The following is a 26,386-nucleotide window of genomic DNA, read 5'->3' as shown; positions in this document are numbered from 1 at the left end:
TTTCACTCTGGAAAACTACTCAGATCCCTGGACCCCTGAGACATACATTTCTCTGTCCCCTAGAAAAAAAATTGTTTCCTGGAACACACATTTCTCCATTCCTTAAGACGTACATTTCTTTTTCTTTTCCACTTGGGACATAGAATATTGTGTTAGGTAATGTTAATGTTCTCATCCTACAATTTCTGTTACATTATAAAGAACAATGCAAAACATCATCGGGGAGTTGAGCTCCATGGTGACGTGGAACAAGCCACCATTATCCCCGTGTGGTAGTCCCAAGCTACATGGCACCACAAATCGATTTCAACGTGTTAAACATATTCAACTGATTTAGCCTTAAAAAGTGTCCATACCAGTGGCCACATTTCACTGCCAAGGAAACACCACATTAGTGTATCATCCACGTCACCTTTCCACATGGACTAATTGCTAAGGGCATGAATCCTCTATTCACATGTAACTTATCATTTGGTAACAAAAAATATTTTCCATTGCACCAAATCATTGGCACCTGTCTCCAAGCGACCAACACAATACTTGGCCATTAAATCGAAAATTAACTAAGTGATTAGTGGTAAATACCACATGCTAATAACTTATTTACCCCTTCATAAATTTCCAAATTCCTTAATAAATCTAATACGCCTTATTTGTCCTAAATGCAAGCTTGTTACTCTGCAATGACCAGGCAATATTGAGTACCCTTATGATGGCAAAAATGAAACCTTCACTCTGACCCAATCATTCTAGAGATTAACATATGTATGATGAGATAGATTTATCCATCATCATGCCTACTAATAAGCATAGAAGCAAGACAAACCATGGCTAAAACGATTATGTGAGCTCGAATGCAACAACATCATATTAAACCACATCTTAGATCCCACACAATACTATCAGATCCCTTGATGAAACTATGAAACACACACATAAATAGATAGGAAAATTAAGATAACTATTAATTTCCATTTTATTCACAATGATATTCATTTATAAAATATCTAATGACACTTGCTTTTCATATACCAAATGATCTCTTGGACTCTAATGACCTTTCAAATTCCACACCATAACCCTTAGGGGATTAGGTGTCCAACATTCCCCCCCTTAATCTGAAGGGATATATACAAGTCCAAGAAGAGAGATATAACATAATACAACAAATAATGACAACAATACTCTGAATGTTCTCTCTGAGATGGTGATAACAGGTGGGAGAACTCGAGGTCTTAACTAGCGGTGGTTTAAGGATGGACACCAACACTGGAATGCTTAGTGCAGTTCTTGGAACATTTTCAAATATAGAAAGAAACTAAAGGATTATGCTAGAGGATGTTCTACCTAATGCTTTGAAGAGGGATAGCATTGAGGTCTCAACCTAGAAATCTTAGTGCAGTTCTCGGAATAGTTCCAAATCTAGAAAGAAGTTGTTATCCTTTTGATAGAGGAACTATCCGTAATGTTTTGAAAGGGAGACAATCAAACTCGAAAAGGGAGGTCTCAACTCATGGAAAAAGGAAGAATCTAAACCTAACAAGGGAGGTCTCAACCTCTGTTTGTTTAAGGAAGGCCACCAACAAAAGGCATGCTCAGTGGCTTCTTTGTCTCTGGCTACAAATTTGAATCTGGGTATGGCTAACTCTAGCTCTAACCTTAGGCAACAGGTTTAGTTTGTGGCTCAGGTTCACTTGATTTGTTTTTGAATTTTGTAGATGACCATCAATTCCCCCTTTGTCAGATACAAGGTGAGAAGATGAATAAATCTCAACTGCAATACTTTTCAATACTCGAGAAAAGATTATGCGATATGACCAAAATATATTATTGGTTGTTGAAACCCAATGGAAAGAAGTAATCTAGGCAAGGTGAATTTTCATTCTTGGAGGAGTCTTGTTTTTGAAGCATTTGTTTGAATGATGAGTGTGCTGACCAAAATTCTCATAGGGATGAAGATCAAAGCAATGATTTTTCATATGACCAACTCTGCCACAATGTTGGCATTTCACAATCTATGGTCGTTATGGAAGAGGAGAAAAATTTGGAATAGGTGAATATGAAACACCTTGAAAAAATTGGTCACTTTGAAATTGAATGGGCTTAAAGTAATGTGGAATATGAAAGGACACATCCTCGTCATATCCAAGGCTTGTTGTTTGCTTATTGTTGACAAGCTCTTCCTACAGTCTGATGATGGGCTTGGGAAGTGCAGGTTCAATTTCTAGGTCTTCATGCAAATATGCTCCTTAGATGGGCTCATTGATCTGATCAAATTCTAACTTCTAATGGGAATTAACATCAAACTGAAAAAAATGGATTGTTCATAACAAAAACAAGTTCAAAATTATAATTCTTCTATTGTAATTCATCTCTTTGTAGCCATGACTCAAGCTACAAAAATTCAATCTTATCTTGTGCATTTTGCAAATAGGTTTGAATGTCTATGCGAGTGACTTTGTTGACTTTTACCATACAATCAATAATGGAATGTATTAGGGTATTTAATATTTCTAACAAATTAGTAAGTATTGTCATTTTATTATCAAATCAAGTTTAACAAATCAAAGGCATCGACAATATTCCCAAAAATCGATGTATTCACCTGTCTTATTCCACTCGTTGACCTATCGGGTTTCTGCGCAGATATATAACATAGAGGTTCGAAATCAAGAGAGTGCATAGACACTTTATAATTCAGCTTTGCTTGTGGTTAAACTAAGAAACAAATTAAAAATTTAATGCACATATCATGAATAACCAATTGCTTCAGCTCATACGTAAATGCCCAAAAATCCATTCACAATGCACTAAAAATAAACCAATGCACCGAGAATTAACGTTGCAGGAAATACAATGGTGACAAGGACCAAGACATTCCAAACACTTTGTATTCAAACTTTGACAAGTGTTCAAGCGAGAATTTTCTTTTTTTAAATCATCACAGAGAATCTTTGAGATTTTGTTCCAACGAACACAGAGAAATTAATACACCAAAAAAGAGTTTTTAGACATTGGTTGGCACACATATTACTTCAACGAAAGAATACACATCCATGGGAAACAACGATTTGAAGTCGCACAACATAATTCTTTAACTCATAAAATAAACCCAAATGATGTATTGTTGAATTTCTACCACCTTTTCACCAAGTTATTTATGGAATTCTTTAGGCCTTCTAAGGTTTGTTTCCATTTTTCATCCATTCTACTTTACAATTAGTCAACACCAATTACTAAATAAAATTGTAAAACGAGTAATCAGATAACTATTACAATGCCAACATTATTTTATTGATGGAAATCTTGGAGGGGTTTTACACGAATTTTAGATAGAAAACGTGATTAATGGATTCCGAAATTACCTCCTCCTGAAAACACTGTTGATTCAACCTCTCAAATATATAGAAGCAAATCACTTGTAACTAGTAATGTGACCTAGAATTAAGAACCCTAACTCAAACTCCCCAAAGGTGGAACTTGACCCATATTTGAGTTACTTAAAGACACATAATTTGGCCTATCTCCAATTGCAATTTTTCCCTCTTGAACTAGGGTAATTTGACCCCCTAATTGTTTTAGAATTTCTTCAATAAATAGGGTTCTTGAGATGCAATTATCCAACTTTCCTAAAAGAAGGGTATTAGCTTCCTCAAAAGGAATAATTTGGCCCTTTGATAATTTTTTTTACGTCCTCTCTAATTCTACGTTAATCTGACTAGAAATTAACACCAAATGGACCTAACTACACTATATTGAACCTCCTCTAATTCGCATAAAGTTTCCGAGGAAAATTTGTCCTGCAAAAAAAAACTGAATTTAGCCCAAGCTATTATAAAATTCGATTTCTCTAAATTTCCAATTAAAGTTTCAACCCAACCTCCATAACTAATAATTTTTTCTCTAATTTTGACCTCCAAACATTAGAAAATTTCACCCTTTTTCCTTGAATATTTCCACCTTCAACTCCTGAACCATTCGACCTCAAAAAACCACAAATTGCATCCTATGCTTTGGCCCTCCACCATTGAACAGTAGGCCTCAACAAAACATGAATTCGTCCTCAACAATGGCTGAAATTCAGATTTTGAAAAAGATTTTTTTAGCCATTATCAAAACCCACAAACTCGATCCTTGTAATCACAGACTTTCATCCTCAACAATTATAGGGACTTGTCCTTTACTAATCCATAATTTTGTCCCCTCAAAATGCCAAAGACATTGTAGATTCTGAGAGTTGTTATTTTTATATGGTTTCATATGTCCCTCCAAGAATACACAAACTCAGGCCTCAATGAAGCCCTCAGAAATTTGGCAATTAGACCCACACTTAGCCACTCCCGAAAAAACCCTTGCAATTCTCAGCCTTTGAGAGAAATTGTTGTTCGATTTCATGTTTTCTTAAATAGGACCATAGAAAAATGATTCTCAATAGCAAGTTCATCCTTCTGGGACAATAATTTTACCCCTTGTGCCTTTAACATGCAAGAAAAAAAATTTCCTAGTTGTTTTTAACTAATTAATCAATTAACTTACATCAGTCCTAGAAAATAATTTTTGTTCCCATAGACACTTACGAATTCGAACACTAATGAAATTACACTTTAAATATTTGGGCTGGAAGCAAAACCATCTTTGATACCAATGTGAAATCCCTTTTTAAATTTATTTTTAATTTTCCCCGAAATTATTTTATGAATTCTTCAAGTAAAGCACATAATAATTCTTGTTGAGAATTTGATTGATTTAAAATCAATATTTGCAAATTTTACATAAAATTTCCGATGGAAAACCCCAAATATTTATTTATTTATTATTAAGAGGGAAATTACATCAAAATTCATAGAACCTGACAAAAAGATAAGCTAGAGAAATATTCTCTAGATGGATTCCTGGATATCCAATTGTGTTGCTTCAGCGTTCCAACAATAGTGCCAAAATTTTGATCTTTCTAAGCGCCAATGAAGAATATTATTTGATCCCTCTTCTTAGAGTGGCTAGGGTATATCCCTCAATACTAAAACCCCTCCTAACTAGATCAAGTAGGGTGGATCACTGACTATCGAAAATAACCTCTACATAATGTGGGGTCTCACCCAAACAAGCTCCAAGATCTCAACTCAACAACCACCAAACAATCATCCCAAGTGCATGCCTAAGAAGTGATATCTTATCTCCTTTAATATTTAAGAACTATTTGAATACCATGGTTAAATACCATGTGTCATCTGAATACCATGGGTATTTTTCGTGTTTTATTAAAATGACTTGTAATATTTTTTTTCTTTAGTCACTTTTAATTAATTAATTTTCCCATAGCCCATAATTAATTTTAATTTATAACCGAGGCTAAGGAGATACTTTGCTTTCCGAATGTCTATAAAAATGGATATTACACAAGAATAACCCATTCCTCCATAAATAATGTTGGTACATACATTGTTATAACATATAACAACATCATTCATTATTTACAGTGCAATAGAAGCAAATACACTTGTTTGATTTGTTTAAATGTCTAGCAACTAAGGGAGGGATTCCCACCCTCCACCCAACCATAAGATGACTACACTGTAATGTTTCTTTCAATTGACCACCCCTCAATTGGATTTATTTTCTGAGGAGTAAAGTGCTAAAGGGAATTCACACCAATGCCAATCATTTCGATTACAAAGGAAACCATAGCTCATAGTTTCTCCACCCACTTACATGGAATATAGAGCTCACAATTTCTCCATCTGCTCAACATGGACTTAGATAACACAATTCTTCTACCTACAAACCCCTATAGGTATCTAGATTCACAAAGTCTCCATTATACCAAATACAGATCCAAAGCGCACAATTCCCACTAACCCAGGGGTATCCAAAAAACTAAGTGTCTCCACTTGTATACTTTTCTTTCGTGTCTATGCTTCTCCTTGAACTTCTTCCTTCTGCATGTTCACTTAACAAACCTTGTATTTCTATCCTAACATACTCCCGTGAGCAAATTTCCCTCATCTTCTTGAACCTTTGTCATTGTGTCTATGATTCCTCTTTCTTTGTTCGAGAACACACCCACCATTTCTTTCTATTTCTTTATTTTGCGTCCACCACTCTCTATCTTATTTTTATGCCTTCCCTCCACATACCTTGCATACTATCTCCCCCTAACGTATTTATTTCCATGACACACCATGCAAGTCAGGGACTGTATGGTTTTTTTCATCCTTCACTACAAACTACGTCATATGTTTCTTCAATGGTTGCACCAAAACTGCCATTAATTCATCAGGGGAATAGTTGTTAAAATAAACATAGTGGCTTGGGTTTACAATGAAATCCTCCTCTTCATACTACTTAACCCATGTCCACTTCTTAAATAGATTTTTTCCCCACATTATTTACATGAATTTACAATTCATTATGACAAGTACAACTGGGGTAACAAAATGGTATATCACGATACCATAAAAATCTCCATGGCTCCACCACTTTGCACCACAACAAAGCCAGTCTCTCTGCCCACAGTCAAGATAGAAGGACACTCTTCCCCCATACACACTGAAAAACTCCCCTATCTGTCAAACCCATAAGAGTAGAGAGTAATGGGGCAAGTCAAAGTAGAAACAAAACATACACCCAAACAATAATCCACACCTAACAAGTCTGGGGTCCCAAGAGACTTCAACGGGGGACGCTAGAAAACCTTGGAGGAAAATGAACTTGAGAAGGTTGAGAGAGTTAGAACAAGAGTTAAGACACCCAAAAGCATAGTACCTAGGCAAGATGCCTACTTGAGTGCTAACGTTGATGCCCTTGCACCTAGATGAGAAATTCTAAAAATGTTACCACTAGAAGCAAGGTGGCCACTAGTTGATCCAACAAAGACACCACACACTCTAGTGCAAAATAAGGAGGAAAAGTAGCTAGCTCAGGAAAGGAAGGTGGCTCTAGATGAGAGGATATAGGGCGCAAACATACCAATAACTTCTCATCATAGAATGGAGAGTCTATTTCTGTTAGGTCCCTATAATACTAGTGATTACCCCATTACTATTGTAGCTATACCCCTTATTTATATTGTTGTGCCCCTATTACCCACATATTTTTATTCTGTGCCCCATAGAATCCCTCTATTGTTATTTTTGTGGCTTTATATTATTATTGTTAAGTCGGTTGGATTATATTGTGACTCCCTAGACTCCTATATATAGAAAGGAGGTTTTGTCATTTGTATCATCCAAGAATTGTTCATTTATGTAATGTAAAGGAGGTTGCCCCCTCGAAGAGGCTGAATTCTAAGGCGTTGATCTATCTTTTCTATCTTTTCTTGAGCTGGTTTCATAACATTTGGTATCAGAGCTTTGGATTCTAGGGTTTCGCTGCTCCAAACAGGTCATCGTGGAATTTTCGCTATAACTTTTTTTCTGTGATGTTTCAGAAGTTGCAAAAAAAACCCATTTGAGAAGAAATCACGTTGAACCTTGGGTCCGAATTTCAGAGCTTTTCGCACGATATTTGCGGAGATATGATCTGAGGAAGTTGGTCTTTTTGCAGACTCCTGAATTACATTCAAAACAGGTGACCTGGGGAAAATCGTCATAACTTTCTTTCTGGGGATCGGATTGAAATTTCGTAAGAAGGTACAAAAAGAGGACAGACTGTAGTTTCTTGTGTGTGTGTTTCAGATTCAAAGGTTGAAACAGTGACTTGTGGCACGTCGTACAAGTTCGCTCTACTGAACCAGTCTAAAAGCAAGTCACTGTGGGAGATTTCACATAACTCTTCCTTGGAGAATCCAATTTGGCTCAGACTTGTGGCATTGGAAAGAGGACGCAGAAGGCTACTAAAGGTAGCAATTTCAGAACTGGATGATCCGAAATTACAGAGATACATCAGATTCAATATCAGGCTTCTATAAAGTGAAAAAAGGTGTGTAGTTTTTTTTTTAATTTTTGTGTAAGCTTGGTTTAACGGAATTCAAAGGGCATAGTAAAGCATTATTATCGGTAACTGATGCCCCGAGGAAAGAAAATGCAAAAACCTAGTAAGGAACCTGAAAGCTCTAGCATGACTCATGAAGAAGAGGAAGAAATGCTACATGATATATCAAAATTACAAGAACAAGTGCAACAAATGTCACGCTCACAAAAGCTAACAGAAGCTAAGATAAGTGGCATGGAATCTAAGATAAATGGTGTGGAATCTAAGATAAAGGGCATGGAAGCTAAGATGGATGATTCGAAGACAGATTTGAAGAGAGACATGGTAGATTTGAAGATAGATTTGAAGACAAACATGGAAGAATTGAAGAAGTTGCTACAAGAAAGGGTCACTAATGGTGAAAAGGTAGTAAAGGAAACTCATGATGAGAACAAAAGAAATGTTAATCATGATTCCATAGATGCTAATGTTGGATCGAAGAATCACCATATTCCAAAAATCGATATGAGGAAGTTTGATGGCAAGGATCCCGCCACATGGATATTACAGATGGAGCAATTCTTCGATCTCAATAATGTGCAAAACACACAAAAGGTACGTATGGCAACTGTATATTTGGAACCAAATCAGTTTGTATGGTATCAATGGCTTTGCTCTCGTAAAAATTTATCACTTGGGCAATTTTTACGGAAGAATTGATAGCACATTATGAAGATACAAAAAGCAACACTTTTTTTAGCCAATTGATAAGTCTCAAACAAAAGGGTTCAGTAATGGAGCACATTGAGGAGTTCCAAAAATTGAACATAAGGGTAAAAGATATTCCAGAGGAGCATAGGATTGATGTGTTCATAGGGTCTTTAAAGGATAATATCCAACATGATGTTCGCCTTTGGGAACCTGATTCATTAGAGAAGGCATTCAGGTTAGCAAGAAAAATGGAAAGCAAAATTATGGCAACCAGGAAGCATACCACTCACAACTATAAAGACGGAAGTGTTGTTGCCCCTAGTCTTCCACAACCTATAAGGTTGACACCACAACAATTGGAAGAAAAAAGAGCAAAAGGGCTTTGTTACAGTTGTGATAGCAAATACACTAAAGGTCATAAGTGTGCTGAGAAGAAATTATTCTACATAGATTGTGAAGAGGAAGAAGAAAAGGAGCAAGAAAGGTAATGCATTGGCGGGAATTACCACTCCTCAAACCATCAAGATAGAAGGACAAATCAAGAAGAAAAAGGTAATAGTGTTGATTGATTCAGGAAGCACCCACAATTTTATTCATTGTAGGGTAGCAAAAGAATTGAATTGCTTCCTATATCCAGCACCAGAGTGTCAAGTGATGATTGCAAATGGAGGAACAATAAATTGCTCTGGAAAGTGCCATAATATCAAGCTATCCATGGGAGAATATGTATTGACTAGCCCAATGCTTTCCATTCCAATGGGAGGTGCTGATGTTGTACTAGGAGTCCAATGGCTACAATCCTTGGGTACAATAGCTTTTAATTTTCAAGAACTTTTCATCAAATTTTCTACGGAAGGAAAGGAAGTTGAATTAAGGGGTATTGCAGGGAAACCAGGAAAGATAATCAGCTCTAATGGTATGACAAAGCTTCTAAAAAAGGAGCAAAGAGGTGTAATTGCACAATTATGTTCGCTAGATGTTTCCACATTGGAATCATCTATTTCTCCAGATCTCCAAAAAGTCCTGGACAATCATTCCAAGGTATTTGAGACTCCCAAAGGTCTCCCACCTATGCGTGATCATGATCATGCTATTCATCTGATTCCAGGAAGTGTTCCTCCAAACATCAGGCCGTACAGATATCCCTATGTCCAAAAAAGTGAAATTGAACGTATGGTTGCAGAAATGCTAGAGGCTGGTATAATTCAACCGAGTCAAAGTTCTTTCTCAGCTCCAGTAGTATTGGTGCACAAGAAGGATGGATCATGGCGCATGTGTCCGGATTATAGGGAGCTCAACAAGCTCACTATTAAAGATAAGTTCCCCATTCCTGTTATTGATGAATTACTGGATGAATTGCATGGATCAATTTACTTCACCAAGTTGGATCTTCGTTCGGGATATCATCAAATCAGAATGAAGATTGAAGACATTCCAAAAACGACATTTAGAACTCATGAGGGTCATTATGAATTTTTGGTCATGCCTTTTGGCCTTACCAATGCACCTTCAACATTTCAAGGTTTGATGAATTCAATTTTCAAACCATTCCTTAGAAAATTTGTGTTAGTATTTTTTGATGATATACTAATCTACAGCAAGTCTTGGAAGGATCATGTTGAACATGTTGACAGGGTGCTACAACTATTGGAGGAGAAACAATTATATGCAAAAAGATCCAAATGTTTCTTTGGAGTCCAGGAGGTGGAATATTTGGGTCATATTGTATCTCATGAAGGAGTTAAGGTAGACCCTAGCAAAATTAAAGCCATTAAGGAATGGAAAATCCCCACATCCATAAAGCATCTGCGAGGATTTCTTGGGTTGACAGGGTATTATCGCAAGTTTGTTAAGAATTATGGGAGAATAGCAGCACCTCTAACAACATTATTGAAGAAAGATTCATTTTCATGGACTCCGGAAGCAACAAAGGCCTTTGAACATCTTAAAGAGGCAATGTGCCAAGCACCGGTCTTAGCTACACCGGACTTCACAAAAACCTTTATTGTGGAATGTGATGCTTCAGGAAATGGAATTGGTGCTGTTCTAATGCAAGATGAAAGACCCATTGCTTTTGAAAGTCGTCCAATCAAGGGAAAGTTTTTAAGCAAAGCTATTTATGAGAAGGAAATGTTGGCAATACTCCATGCACTTAAGAAATGGCGACCCTACCTAATGGGAAGACACTTCAAGGTAAAAACGGATCATGATAGCCTTAAATACTTTTTAGAACAAAGATTATCCTCTGAAGAGCAACAAAAGTGGGTCACAAAGATGTTGGGTTATGACTTTGAAATCATCTACAAAAAAGGGAAGCAAAATGTGGTGGCAGATGCACTCTCAAGAAAGGATGAGGATGTGGAAGCATTGTTGTGTGCCATTTCTATTATCCAACCAGATTGGATAAACGAAGCAAGGGAGGAATGGAAGAATGACGAAGAAGTGTGGGCACTTATTCGAAAGCTACAACAAGATTCCAGTACTTCTGATACATTTAGCTGGCAAAATGATTCGTTATGGTACAAAGATCGCTTATACCTCTGTAAGAATTCCCAGCTAAAACAAAAGATTCTTATGGAATTGCACACTTCTCCCTTAGGAGGGCACTCAGGATTTTTAAAAACTTACCACAGGGTTAAGAAGGAATTTTTTTGGGATGGCCTTAAATCAGATATTCAAAAGTTTGTGGCGGAATGTTTGGTTTGCCAACAAAATAAAGTTGAAACAATTAAGACACCGGGTCTATTACAACCTTTATCCATTCCAAGCCAACGTTGGGAGGAGGTTTCAATGGATTTTATCACAGGTTTACCCAAGTCTGAGGGAAAGAGTGTCATCATGGTGGTAGTTGACAGACTTACCAAGTATGCACACTTTTGTGCATTATCACATCCATTTAAAGCCAGTACAGTTTCTACTGCATTTATGGAAACAGTTCAAAAGCTACATGGAAACCCAAAGATTATTGTAAGTGACAGAGATCCCATTTTCACTGGAAATTTTTGGACAGAATTATTTTCTTGTCTTGGTACTCAGTTAGCTCATAGCTCATCTTATCATCCTCAATCTGATGGGCAAACTGAGATAGTAAACAAATGTTTGGAAGGATATCTTCGTTGCTTTGTATCTGATAAACAGACACAATGGGTCAAATGGTTGCCTCTGGCTGAATGGTGGTATAACACTTCCTTCCATACAGCAACAAAAATGACCCCATTTATGGCACTTTATGGGTATCAACCACCATCCATCACATCATATTTAAGAGAAAATTCTAAGGTTCAGGCAGTGGAACATCACATCGAACATCAACAACAAGTCCTCCAACTCTTAAAGGATAACCTCGTGTTGGCACAAAATAGAATGAAACAACAGGCAGATCAACATCGCAGTGAAAGAAGTTTTGATGTAGGTGATTGGGTATTCCTACGGCTACAACCATATAAGCAAATGTCCCTAAAGCAAGCTAAGAAGGATAATAAATTATCACCAAAGTATTATGGTCCGTACAAGGTGTTGCAAAAGATTGGTACTATGGCATACAAATTGGAGCTTCCTGCAGCTTCTCGATTGCACCCAGTTTTCCATGTTTCATGTTTAAAGAAGGTTATAGGTGACAAGCTCCCAATTCAAACAATATTGCCAGAACTTGACGAGGAAGGAAAAATTATATTGGAACCGGAAGCAGTCACAGAAACAAGAACTCGACAGCTACGAAATCGATCAATTTCAGAGTATCTTATCAAGTGGAAGAACTTATCCGCTGAAGATTCCACATGGGAGGATGAGAATTTTATGCAGAAGTATCCAGAACTACTCAAGCGTTGAGGACAACACTTTTTTGAAGGAGAGGGGCATGTTGGGTCCCTATAATACTAGTGATTACCCCATTACTATTGTAGTTATACCCCTTATTTATATTGTTGTGCCCCTATTACCCCCATATTGTTATTTCTGTGCCCCATAGAATCCCTCTATTGTTATTTTTGTGGCTTTATATTATTATTGTTAGGTCGGCTGGATTATATTGTGACTCCCTAGACTCCTATATATAGAAAGGAGGTTTTGTCATTTGTATCATCCAAGAATTGTTCATTTATGTAATGTAAAGGAGGTTGCCCCCTCGAAGAGGCTGAATTCTAAGGCGTTGATCTATCTTTTCTATCTTTCCTTGAGCTGGTTTCATAACAATTTCACATAGAGGAAGATCTCACATAAGATCCATCCCTTTCCATTATAAAACACACATCCAACACCATCCTTCAGCAATTGGCTTGAATGAATTATAGAGAAATGATTTGAATCCCCTTCGAAAGTAGAAAGTCACCCTAGAATCCATCATTTCATAGATACACTAAACAGTGTGAAGGGTCATTGCTTTGTATGATGCACTAATGAGATTCAATGGGTGATGGCCACATCTCAACACATGACACCTTTTATCATAATCACTGAGTAGGGAAGCCATGTGCACCCCCTTAAAATATTTGAGTTTAGATTATACACTATGCTTAATATTGATGATAATTGATTAGGGAATGGAAGCATCAATAAGGGATGAATTCACCACTAAATTTCTCAAGGGTAATTGTGTTGTTTGATTCACCATTGAGTTAGAAAGGGAGTTGAGTTCTCTATATATGAAAAAAACTATAAACTTAGCAAAGAATGAGAGATAATGATTGATGTTAGAGAGGATTGAACTCAAAGTCATGTTAATGGGAGAGGTGTTCAACACAATATGTCAAATTGTGTTTTTTGAGTTCATGATTACTGTTTAGGAGCAGACTCTTTTTTCCAGGGCTAGAGCTAGCCCCATATAGATCCCATAAATTTTTGGTTGGTTGCTTGTGGATATATCCAATCCCCCAAAATATACTAAGTTTATCTATCCTCCAAGGCAAAACATCACCTTGCGCACCTACCAGCATAGTTCAATTATAAGTTTAATACAAGAAAAGTTATATACATTATAAATCTATCCTATAGAAAATCCACAAATTTGATAAGTATATAACTGAATCTAACAAAAAAATACTTTAGGTGTGTTGCATTTACATTTGCATGTGATAAAGTTAATTGGATTATGAGAGTTAAGTAGTAAATTCGTCAAAATTAAACTTTAGCATGGATTTTTTATATTTAATTAATTTAATATTTTGATAATACATAATTTTTTATCTCAGAATTTTGTGATCCGTGATGATTTTTTGAGACAAATTTTGGATTAATCACATAGAATTATTTTATGGTCCGCTTTTCAAACCTACTAGTGAGGTTCATCTTCACGACTATTCTGATCCAATAAACAAAGAAATTGATAGGAGGGGCACAAAATGCTAGTCGGTATCATCTTGTAACGAAAGATTGGTGCTAGGGTACAAGAATATTAGTGTCTTAAAGGTATTGAAATATTAAAAAGATAATTTAGGTACATTGTTGTTGGTTTTGAGCGTTTGTCTTTCACATTGTAACTACTAAAATCTATTTTACTTTTAAATTTAATCTTTTTCTCGATGGTGGTGAAGTGGGAAAGCATTTGTTTATTGATTTCTTTTTGTATTAACCTATTGGAAATCATATATTTCGACTTGAAAATTATTTAATTAAGTTTTAAGGGAATTGGACTATTAAAAAACGATTGACGTACATCACCATTGCTTTTTACGGTTTGTATTTCACTTTGTAACTGCTTAATGTTATTATACTTCTAAAAATTTTAATGTTTTTCTTGATGGTATTGAAGTTGGAAAACATTTTTTTGTTGTTCGTTTATCTGATGTTTATGTGAAAGAATTGTTAAATGAATTTATTTTTTTGGGAGGTTTTAGAAGCGAAAGAGTAGGAAAGAGATCATAAAATTCATATAATACCAGTTCAAAACAAGGCTTTAGGAAAAAGCAATAATGTTTTGAAATATTTAAAAACAAGGCTATAGCAAAAAGCAATAATGTTTTGAAAGAGCAAGTGGCATTGCTACAGGAAGATCTCCTGATAGGTAAGGAAAAATGGCAACGTATGAAGGCAGATGTGAAAAACATGAAGAAATATGTAGTGGAAAGTACAAAGGTGTTGAATGTGAAACCATCCCAGGATAAAGGGAAAGTGGTTTCCCCAATACAAAACCATGAAGAGAAAGCAAGAGAAGAAAGGAAAGGAGATTGCACTAAAGTTTCCAAAACTTGGGCTCAAGTTATTAACAATTCTGCTAATACTGAAAGAGAAACAAAAATTCAGGTTGGCAACATTAAAGATAGAAAAAGCAAGGAAAGACAAGTTAGAGCATCAAACATAATTATTAATGGGGTGAAATATTATGGGAAAAAATGAATGTACTCTTGACCTTGCAAGGGACTTCTTGAAAGACAAGCTGCTATGGAAAGGACGAATATGCCAAGCATGGAGGGTAGGTAAGTTTAACGGTGAGAGATCGAATACCATAAAAGTCATCATGCGTAGCTTGCGTGATAAATATATCACTCTAAACAAGAAGCATCTATTGAGCGGTTCTTACTTTTTTCTAGAAGAAGATTTAACTGTAAGACAACAAGAGGAAAGGAGGGAGGAAATGTCAAAGGTTAGGGTAGCAAGAGATCAAGGCAAGGGAGCATGGATTTATAAAGGTAAAGCTATGATAACGTGATTTGGACGTCCTTCCAAAACAAAGCAGCAATATGGTAATAAAGAAGAAGCAACAAAATCTTCAACAGGAAATCAAGAAGCAAGGATAGTATGGGAAAGCAAGGACAAAGAATCAATTGTGAGTTTTGCATGCAATCAGGTCATACCCAGGTTTCCTTAAGATTAGTTTGTTGGAACTTCATAGGTTACCCATGGAGACGAGGACCTGGGTTAGGGCCTGTTTCGAAAGATAGAGACATAATTTGCCTCATAGAAACACATGAGCATGAAGGGTGCAAGACACCTTTGTTTGAAGAATACTAGAAGATGCTAGTGTGGAACAAGGAAATAGGGAATGGCAAAGGAAACATGGGTATCATGGTATTAGTGAGGGTAAAAGAAGGTCATTTCATTCAGTTAGAAAACAAAGACTCAAATAAAAAATTCATTTGGTTTAAAATATCTGAAAATGGAAATCACATTAGAATTGCAACATGTTATTTTGCGCCAGAAGTCTCAAAAATCTACAAAGGTAGAGGACTTGATCACGAAGGTCCCTTTTTAGCCTTAAAAGCATATATTGCAACATATCTTTAGCTAGGTGAATTCCTTATAGTGGGTAATTTCAATGCTAGGACTGCATGTGAGCAAGCTAGCATTCTTTATTGTAAAGAACACTGTGACCCTATTTGGCTTAGATAAGAGAGTAATGATCAGTGGGAAAAAATTTCAGAGAACAAGGGTTGCAATCTCTTTAGTGAAAAATTGATTACTTTATGTGGGAATTTTGATTTATTCATTTGTAATGGTTTGACTAGATGGGAAAAGTCCGATAATTTCACTTGAAATGCTTACAATGGAGAAAGTGTAGTAGATTATGTAATTTTCTTGCATGGTTTGTCTAAAAAATGGAGGAAGCTTTGATTGGAGATCACATTTAGGACTTAAAATCACATCACAAACCGATTTATTCAAGTTTCTCTTGGACTAGAAAGAAGTAATTAGAGTTAAAAACTTAGTGTGTTCAGCAAAATTTGCCAAAGGGTGAAATTCTTTTGACTCTAGAAAATTTTAATACCTTCAACATGATGCTAGAGAGGCTTTTTGAGAAGGAAAAATCTTAACTCACAACCTTCATAGTCACGAATTAAGACATTTAATTCAAAGCACTTGCAAAGTTAAAAAGAGAAAAAATTAAGAAGTCTGAAATAAATTGCTTTCTGGTTAATGCTTGGTTTGATGTTGAATGCAAAAAGGCAAGGAGAATGTGGAAAGAGTCAAATAACGATAATATTAATCTCAAAAATTACAAGCATATATTTAGAAAGAAAAAGGTTGATTTCATGGTTTCAAGAAGGGAAGAACAACTCTTCCTACGGAAAAATTATCCCAAATTATTTTGGGAGCTCCAACTGAGAAAGATGCAAACTAAAAATAATATTACAACTTCAAAATGGTTTGACAATGGAAGAAAAATATATGAGCAGGATCCCAAGGTTGGCCCTCCTCTCTTGATCAACAATGATATCGAAGTCTTCATGGTCCAAGAGGTAGAGATGGGTATAAGAAGTTAGGCGTTGGAAAATCAAAAGATTTAGATGAACTCTAAGAATAGTATTTAAAGTGGGGCTTAAAGATTCTTGCACCTCAAATTTCAAAAAATTTAAACAACATCATACAAAATGGGTTCCCCACATATTGGAAAACTAGTCTGAAAATACCTCTTTTCAAGAGTGGCGACACCAATAATACCTCCAATTATCGGACCATAATGATAAAACCCTTGTTTGTAAAGTTATTTGGAAGAATGAAAGAAAATAAAATCAATAAGTGGGCAGAAGAAAGAGATAAGTGTGATAAAGGGAAAGCAGGTTTTAGACCTAAACATTGCACAGCTGATCACTGTATAACTTTAAGGCACACCATTGAAAAATTTTGGGAGAAAAAAGAATAAGCCTTTCGTTGCTTTGTTAATTTCAGAAAAGTGTTTGACACAGTTCCTAGCAAAATTGGGGTTCTTAGACATTTAAGAGATGTTGTGCATAGGTTGTATGAAGAGGTGAAAGTCAAAATTAGAACTTCAACAGACATTTCTGAAAGTTTTAGAAGCAATATCGGGGTCAAGCAACATTTCCAGTTGTCTCCTACCCTTTCTGGTTTATATATCGACAAGCTTGAGTGACTAAATTCTCAAGTGGGTGATTGTATTCATTTGGGAAAGTTTGTTATAAGGCTTATTTTGTATGTAGATGACCTTATTCTGATTGCTAAATCTGCTCTTGGTCTGCAAGAGCACTTACTATCCCTTAAACATTTCTGTAGAAGGGTGAGGATGCAAGTCAATATTAGCAAGACAAAAGTATTTGTTTTCTCTATAAAAAGAAAACATAAGAAACATAAGTTCTACTTCGATGGAAATATTCTGGAAGAAGCTGTGGATTACAAATACCTCGGAATTGAGTTCAACAAAAATATAAATTGGGATGGTTGTAGAAATAAAAGGACTTTGGGGTGTTGGAAATCATTTTATGCTTTTTAAAATAAGTGTAGAGAGAGAGAGTTATGGGACTGGAAAATCACTCAAACTCTTTTTGGGATTCTAGTGATTTTGGTCGTTCTTGACGATTGTGAACTGTGGACCAACAGTACATCCGACATGCACCAGAAACAATTTGAGAAAATTCAAAAGCATTTGATTACATACAAATGCAAAATTAAAAGTGCAGTTCCTTATGCTATCTTGTTAAGTGAAACAGTGGTTGCTCCTATTGAAGAAACTGATATGGTACGAGTCATAAGGTATATTTGAAAATGAAAGAGGGAAAATGGCCTATGTTGTCTTTAATGACATATTGTACAAAAGAAAGAATACTTGGATGTAACAAAATAACAAATGGTTTAGTAAATGGGGTATATTCTTGAATATGTGTCCCATAAAAAATAAAGAGATATTTTTTTTTTGTTATGGATAAGTTCCACAAGTGTACTTCGGATAATGAGTTAGGGAGAAAGAAAAAGTACTATATTGCAGTGTTTAATTTCACTCATAATCATAAAAAAAAAAGTCTAAAAAAGTGTTCCTATTGCTTGGTTTGTGGAAGGAAAGAGTATATATTTTTTGTTATTCTGGAAGAGTGGAAATAGAAAATCATTTCATTTTAAATGTGACGCCTTCATAGACAACACTGAAAGTTATGCAGATATTTTGGCACATAGCTCTTGGTATAATCTATTCAACAAGGGGTTTGTCCAGAAGTTAGGAGGAGCGTTTATTGTGAGTCTTCATAGGAAAATGGCCAAATACAACAACCAAATGAATAAGCAATCTGCCCCATAGGTTATTTTTAGCCTCCTGGATGTTAAAATAATTTTTTCTTTTTTTCTATATTGAAAATCATATATATCCATATAAAACTTATTTAATTAATTTCAATTTTGTTTTTCTATTATTTATTATTTTATTATTTTATTTATTTATATATCATCATTAGTTATTGTAATATTAATAAATAATTTTATAGATTTTACTTTTATTAATTTTCATATATATTAAGAATTTTATTCATTTATAAACTAAGTTAGATTCATTTTAATTCTGGATCTACCAAGAGGTTATTCATATATATTAAGGGAGTTGTCTTTAGTGCGACATTTTGGAGCTTCCGTTGCCTGTTGCCTGAATCCTGCGGAACAAATTGTGGTGAAATCTTGATTTGGGTTATTTAAGCTAGTTTTTTTTTTTTTTACATCAAAATTGTCATTTCAATGAATTCCTACTGGATTTTAGAGAAATTAGACCGCAAAAATCCACCGGAAAAGCTTCCAAAAAGTCTGCCTAAATTCAACTCCTATATGAAGAAGTTTATTCATTTATAAACCACGTTAGATTCCTTTTAACTCTAGATCTACCAAGAGTTCATTCCTTTGGGGGTTGGTATATCCATTTAATTTCCTCCATTACACATGAATACCATGGGTCAATACCTTTTTCATAAACTATAGCTCAAAAACCGCCAGTAATTTGACCAAGTCAAGTTTACCATTTTATTGGGTGAAGAGATACTCTACAACCAAGTATTAGGGAGATGTGTAGGTGTCATGTACGTATGTAAACATCGGGTAAATTTTATAATAATAAAAGATTAAAAATAATATTATGGAGATTTGTAGTATACATTAAAATGTTAAAAGTATTAAAAATAACAAAATTAATTTTTGTATATTGTAACTTTTATTTATTTATAAAATTATGAATAACTTTTTAGATAAAATAAAACCATAATATATATATCACATTAAAATATCATTTTACCTTAAGTAGTAGCTATAAGAGAGCTATAAGTTAAGATCCATTTGACATTGTAAATGAAAATAATGATTGCGTAACCATATTTTAATTTGCTTAATAAGCACATGAAAACATTAATACTTACAATATAACAATATTTTTAACTATGGATATTCATGGTCACCTTACCATAGATATTATTAACTTGTAACTAGGGTTTGTTACAATAGCATGACTCATCAATACCACATACTCAAAAACAATTTCTCATTTCACAATCAAAATATTCTATTTGAATTTAAAATTTGGCATTTTTTAATTAAATCCAAAAGAAAAAATATTATACTTTTGAGATATATCTAAACCCTATAACACATTAAAATATATAATATATAAATAATAGTTATAGTTATAACTTAATAATTACAATACAACAATTTTTCAACCATGAATATTCACCCCCAATTTATTATGGATATTATTAACTTGTAAATAGACTTTTTTACCATATCATGTGCCACTATTATGACCCATCAATACCACATGCTCAAATCCATCTCTCATTTCACAATCAAAATATTTTATAAATATTTTTATAAATTTAATTTAATTGTTTTTTTGCTCCGATGAATACTCGCCCAATATGCAATAGATGTTGTAATGCCCAATATGCAATAGATGTTGTAATGCCCAATTACGTTATGTTATCTAAACATTTTAACTAAATAAAATTATATAAAAATGAGAAAAATATTATTAATTAAAATAGTGTGACTCAATGAAATTAGGCAAAAAAAAAAATTAAAAAAAATTAATAAATAGGCTCTCTCATCCATTATGATAGAGATGTAATGTAATGTTTAACATTTTGACCAAGTAAAATTACAAAAAGAAATAAAAAAGATTAATGTAATGTAAGCTTTTTTCACTCGAAAAAATAAAATAATAAAATAAAAATAAAAGTAACTCTATACAAATAAAATATTAATAAAAATGAAACTGACCCATGGTATGGAGAACTTTTAGTATTGACCCATGGTATTTATGTAGAATATAACCTATTTAAAGAGGGAAATTAAACTAGCCTAAATCCATCTTAACTGATCTACCAAGCACAAAAAGAGATCAAATCCCTTGAAAATAGAGTGAAAAGAGATTTGATCTCTCTCCCAGCTTAATAGAAAATATTTCTGTGTTAGACAAGGATTTTCAATTATTTTTTTTTGTTGGCAAAAACGATAAGAGTTTGAAAAGTAAAGTAAATGAGTTCAAATTTTATTTTTAACTTTTCAGGAATATATCCTTTCAGTAAACAATAAGTTTTGAGAGGTAAGCTAAATGAGTTCCAAGTTTTATTTTTAACTTTTCAAAAAATAAGACCTTTTAGTTAACAATGATCAGGATAAAAAGTAAAGTCGTGTGTTAGTAGGTGAAACTAAGTTATTTTCATCTTCTTATTTCTTTTTAGTATAGGAGTTTGAAGATCAAGGTAAGTGAGTTCAAGTTTTATTTTTAATCTTTTAGTAAACATTGGATTTGATAAACAATGTATTAGTAAATATGATTTTGGGCCATGCATCTATATGTTCTAGATATCACTATGTATGTATGATTTTTTTTTCGTTATCAGCCATTTTAACAATTAAAAGAAGAAGAATGTTTGGATTTTTCAGTATATCATGTTATTTTTAAAAATAAAATTGTTCAGATTTTTTTTTCGTTATCAGCCATTTTAACAATTAAAAGAAGAAGAATGTTTGGATTTTTCAGTATATCATGTTATTTTTAAAAATAAAATTGTTCACATATACAACGAGTGTTACTCTCATGAAGTTTGTACATGTTTATTTAAACTACAATTTCAAAGTAGAAGTTGAGTATCAAATACTAATGGGAATGAATTCTTTTACTTTTGTTTGTTTTAAATAGTTTGATGATCGGAAATTTAGTTACTTTAAAGAGAGTTATAGTTACTTCTGCCGTTTTTCAGTGTTTAATTGAATTTCTTTCACTTCAACATTTAAAAAACGGGGGCAAAAATCACATTGCATCACCGTTCGCAGGGATCATCACCAGCTTTGTTTTAATTAAACAGTGAGATTCCCTTTGTCCGAACAAATCGCGGGGAGCATCACGATGAATTGTTTTAATTAAACAGTGAGATTCCCCTTGTCCGTACAAATTTTGAGAAAACCCTCGGTAAGGGGCATTCTATTCTCATAAACCAAACGGTACGTCACTGCCTGCCTTCGCTGCGAGAGCATCTCGGGCAGATTGCTAACAGCGAACAAATTGGAGTAGTCTACGTAGGCGGTAGAATGGCCCGTTTTCGGGTACCGGCCGAAAAATCGTCAGGCTCCGGCTACCGGTAATTTCTCCATCCTCCGAACAAATTGAGGACGCAAACCCCTAGGCCAGCACTTAGAGCCAATCTTTTTTCCCAAATTATGGCTCTATTTTTCTGACTTCCCTTACCTACATTGTTTTTCCACTAGAGATTGAGACCTGATGTAGTTATGAGTATGATTTTTTTCCAACTTCCCTTCCCTTACTTATATTGAAATATTGACTAATATTTTTCTATTGACTAGAGATTGTTTACCTTAGAAACTTGATATGGTTATGAGTATGACCAGGCATGAACGGTACTCGGTCCTCCCGATTTTAAGTATTGGACATATTTGCACCTGCTGGTTGATGCTTTAACCAATCACAATGACTCTGCATGTGGTAGCTGGCTCATATTTCGAAAATATGAGTCACCAATTTCGATCTCCTGCATTCCGCTTCCACTTTCACTGCGAACGGCTATCCTCTTGCGGAGCTATATGTTGATCTGCCTCCCACTGCGCTGCCCCGTCAATCCTCTATTATACATCCTCGCCATGCGGAGCTATATGTTGATCTGCCTCCCACGGCGAGGATGTATAATAGAGGATTGAGGGGGTAGCGCAGTGGGAGGCAGATCAACATATAGCTCCGCAAGAGGATTGCTGTTGCAGTAAAAGCGGAAGCGGAATGCAGGAGATCGAAATTGGTGACTCATATTTTCGAAATATGAGCCGGCTACCACATGCACAGAGTCATTGTGATTGGTTAAAGCATCAACCAGCAGGTGCAAGTTCACCCAATAGTCAACCAACACATTAGGTATGTTAATCAATCTCCATTGCTTGAGGCATTCGATCGAAGGTTTTGTTATACTTTTTTGTTTTGAAGTCACACCATCACAACCCATTGGTTTGATATATGCCTAACACTCTCAATTTGATAAGGCATTCTAAGTGCATGAAACGCATAGGAGTCAAGACATAAAGTGAACTTGAAATTGTAAGAATGAGGGTTGAAGAGTATGGTTAAAGATGCGGGTAAATTTGGATAAGTCATTAATCTTCAATTTGATAGAGTGTTCCATATAATATGGTAAAGTAGATTTATTTACCGTAAAAAATAATTTTAATTGAAAATCAAACTGCCCATTTTTTATTTGCATATTAAGATTTACTTAAATAATTCATTTAGATTATGAATCGAACCTATTAATTTTTTATTTATGTGTAAATTTATTTAAGGCTTTTTTTTATAGATGGTAAGTAGTTGGTTTAGTTCATGATTTTCCGAGATAGGAACTTAATTAAGTTGAGAAAAGTATCCTATAACCAGTTATGAAAGATGTGTAATTCCTCTCATGCTTAAAATAAAAATAAAATACGTTTTAATATTAGGTATAATAAAAAGGAAAATGTGAATATACATTTTTCATAGTCTTAATGTGCTCACTTGGTCTATTGTTCATATTACAATCTAATATGAAAGAGGTGTAGTAAGTCTTTAAAAATGTATTAATAACAAAAAAAATACATTAAAAAAAAACATTTTAATAACAAAAAAATTATATTAATAACAAAAAAATATTTTAATATGGACAATGTCGCCCATAAATAAAATATTTCAATATCATCACTCTATATATAATGTAAATAAATTAAAATAACTAAATTCTTATGTGCAAAACATTTCTAAGTAGTTTTTATATTCTATATTTTGTTCTCTTTTTAAATATATTTTTCGGTCAATTTTAGATTTCTAAATAGTTTTAATATTCTATTTTTTGTTTTCTTTTTAAATATCTCTTTTTTGTCAGTTTTATTTGAAATTTAAAGAAGAGTGGAATTTGGAAAATGAAATACTAAATATTGTTTATGCATTTCCAAATGCAATTTAGACAATAAAGCACTAAAATTTATATACAAAAAAAGTATGGTTGAATCCTTTGAGTGCAAACTTGTTTTCGAATTGCAAACTTTAAACAGATTTGAGCCTCAAAATTTTTTATCTATGTTTTTGTTAGAAGTGTTGCTAAGATGAATTTATATGAGTTTAGTTGAATTTAGTTGCAATATGTATTTGTAAAAATATGACAAAGCAAGATTTGACTTGCTCATATGATTTTTGTTCTAAAATGTATTAAAGTACTCCTATATGGCTTTGATTAAAGCTTTGAAATGTAAAATGTAAAATCTGTATTAAAATTCTCCTATATGACTTGGAGATTACTGTAAGTTTAAAAAGGTAGCTTTGATCCCCTATGTCGTTGGCTCGATGCACAACCATATTCTCGACCAGTTTCCAATTGTTCAATAAAAGAAACCACATTGGAACATCCATGGATAGGTCGAGAACTTCACTCCTGTATGCAGTATACTGGGTTTTCGCTCTTGAACCCAAATTCCTCAATACGCCATGGAACTTCTAGGCTGTACAACCGTTAGCCTCCTGTTGCGACAGGTGTTCATATTTCATGATTGACATTTCTACATACCAAATATGTCATACTTTGCATTCTACAATGCTCCATATTTCCAAAAGAGGCCAAAGAAGAGGCCATGAAAGTGTGCTAGTGTAAATGCCACTGCTGTTTTCCATTTTTGATGAGTTATTCCATTTTTGAAGAGTTTTTCAGTTAAGGGAGGCCAAACAGCTTAATCTTGGTCTCCCCAGGTTTCAATTTCCTGTTGTAGAATATAGAGAATCATTATCTTTCCAAAAAGTTTAATCTTGGCGGATTTGTAGATAGGTAGAGAAACAAGGGTGCTCATCAGCTTAATCTGAGCCCCTGGATGAAATAAGTGTAGATTGTAGATAGGAGCACAGTAAAAATAAAAAGAATGAAAACTGAGTATGCTAGTTCAAGTGCACCCAAACCAAAAGGAAGAAAAAATGCTAGGTAAGTAGGCTGGTTAAGTAGTTTGTGGTTACAGAATCAAGTTATCTGATCCATTTCATGTTTTCAAGTGTTTTTATTTATTCAGATCACATTTATGAGGCAATTTTCCTTTGGAGGAGTTCAAGCTGAACATATCTAACTTCCCCTTTTTCTTATTTCCCAAATCACTCACTAACTTCCCCAAAGAGGTCAAGCTCTGCTTGGCAACTCTTGAATTCATCATTTTCCATTATGTTTGTCTAAGTAAAGGTCTACTTTGCTTGGGAGTACTATTGTTTCACTCTTTGAGTTATTCTCCCCTTCAAATAGCCTAAGGTCCCTTACCTTAGCGCTTTCTTGTCATTTTCATATTAACTCCTAACTCTATTTTCTAGCTCCCTATATCATTTCCCCATCCCCTATTGTACAAAAACTATATAAAATCCCAAAACGTATTACATATTCCCCTCCCCTTGGCACTATAGCCATGTTTATTCAAGTCCGTGAAGCAGTAGTCCATCTGGGGCTCCTACTAACCCATCTGTGTCCTAACTGGAGTTAGTTTGACCTTTGGTTAGACTAAGAACCATTTCCTTTTAATCCTAACCCTATAAAACCCACTTTCCATCCTTATCCTAAAGTCTTGCCCACAATGTATTTGACCCGCTAGCATATAATCCCATAAACCCTCTTTCCTAAAGTTTCCCCCCCCGCCGGATTAAACAGTTAAATAAAAAACATCGTGGGCCCGGTCCCTTATCCCTCTGCCACCTTGTGTGTGTCGCCGACTATCCGATTGCCCGCGCCTCAGATCCACGGTGGGTGGCTCTTTTCATATCCCAAAGCCGTCAATGGTTAGCGTCCGGGAGATAGGCGGTTTTCCCATCATACTCCCACCACGTGTCACCCTCTCGACTGTGGCAGAGCCCCTCCTCCCAAACCGCCTATGCACAGAAGGTGGTGCGATAAACCCAGATACTGCCCTCCTGCGTGACCTAAGCACCACATCACCCTGCCACGTCTTCCGCTGTACTGGGTCTCATTGCTGATGTCATGTTGACGTCATCACCAAAATTAGGCGCGAAAGGCGAAATCGTTGCTCAGGAAGCCCGGAATGAAAAATAGGGGCAGTTTTTGATGTGCAATTAGCATAATCGCGCATCACTAAGGAGAAATGGCCAAAATGGAAAGGCGCAGTCCAGCGCAGGTTTGCAGTAGTTATTTTTGCCTGAAAAGAGCCAAAAAAGGAGCGATTTAATAGTTTTGAGTACCAGAGGTGCAGATAAAGCCAAATTTTATGTGAAAGAGTATCAGGATGCGGAAAAGTGTATCAATGAAGATTTTTTCAGCGGCTTGAAGCAGGTGAACATTAAAGAGCCCCCCCAACAAAGTCAAAGAAAGTGGTGAAAACCATTTAAAGCTCTCAAATCATAGTTAAAGCATTCAAAGCCACCGAACAGCAATGGATCAAAGAACAAAGCACAACTATTGCAGAAACACTGCACCAAGCCACCAAGGACGCCATATTAACTCACTTTGATACAGCTGCCCCAGCGCAGCTCAAAAAGTTATTTTCTAGCATTAATTTGAGGATAAGATTAGGTTAAAAGAACCGATTTCCCCTCAGACCTGTTGAGGTCAGCTATAATAGA

Source organism: Pinus tabuliformis, chromosome 3_1 (assembly GCF_031772625.1).
Source record: "Pinus tabuliformis cultivar Carrire ecotype Pingquan chromosome 3_1, CPIR1, whole genome shotgun sequence".
NCBI lineage: Eukaryota > Viridiplantae > Streptophyta > Pinopsida > Pinales > Pinaceae > Pinus > Pinus tabuliformis.
This window is presented reverse-complemented; position numbering follows the sequence as displayed.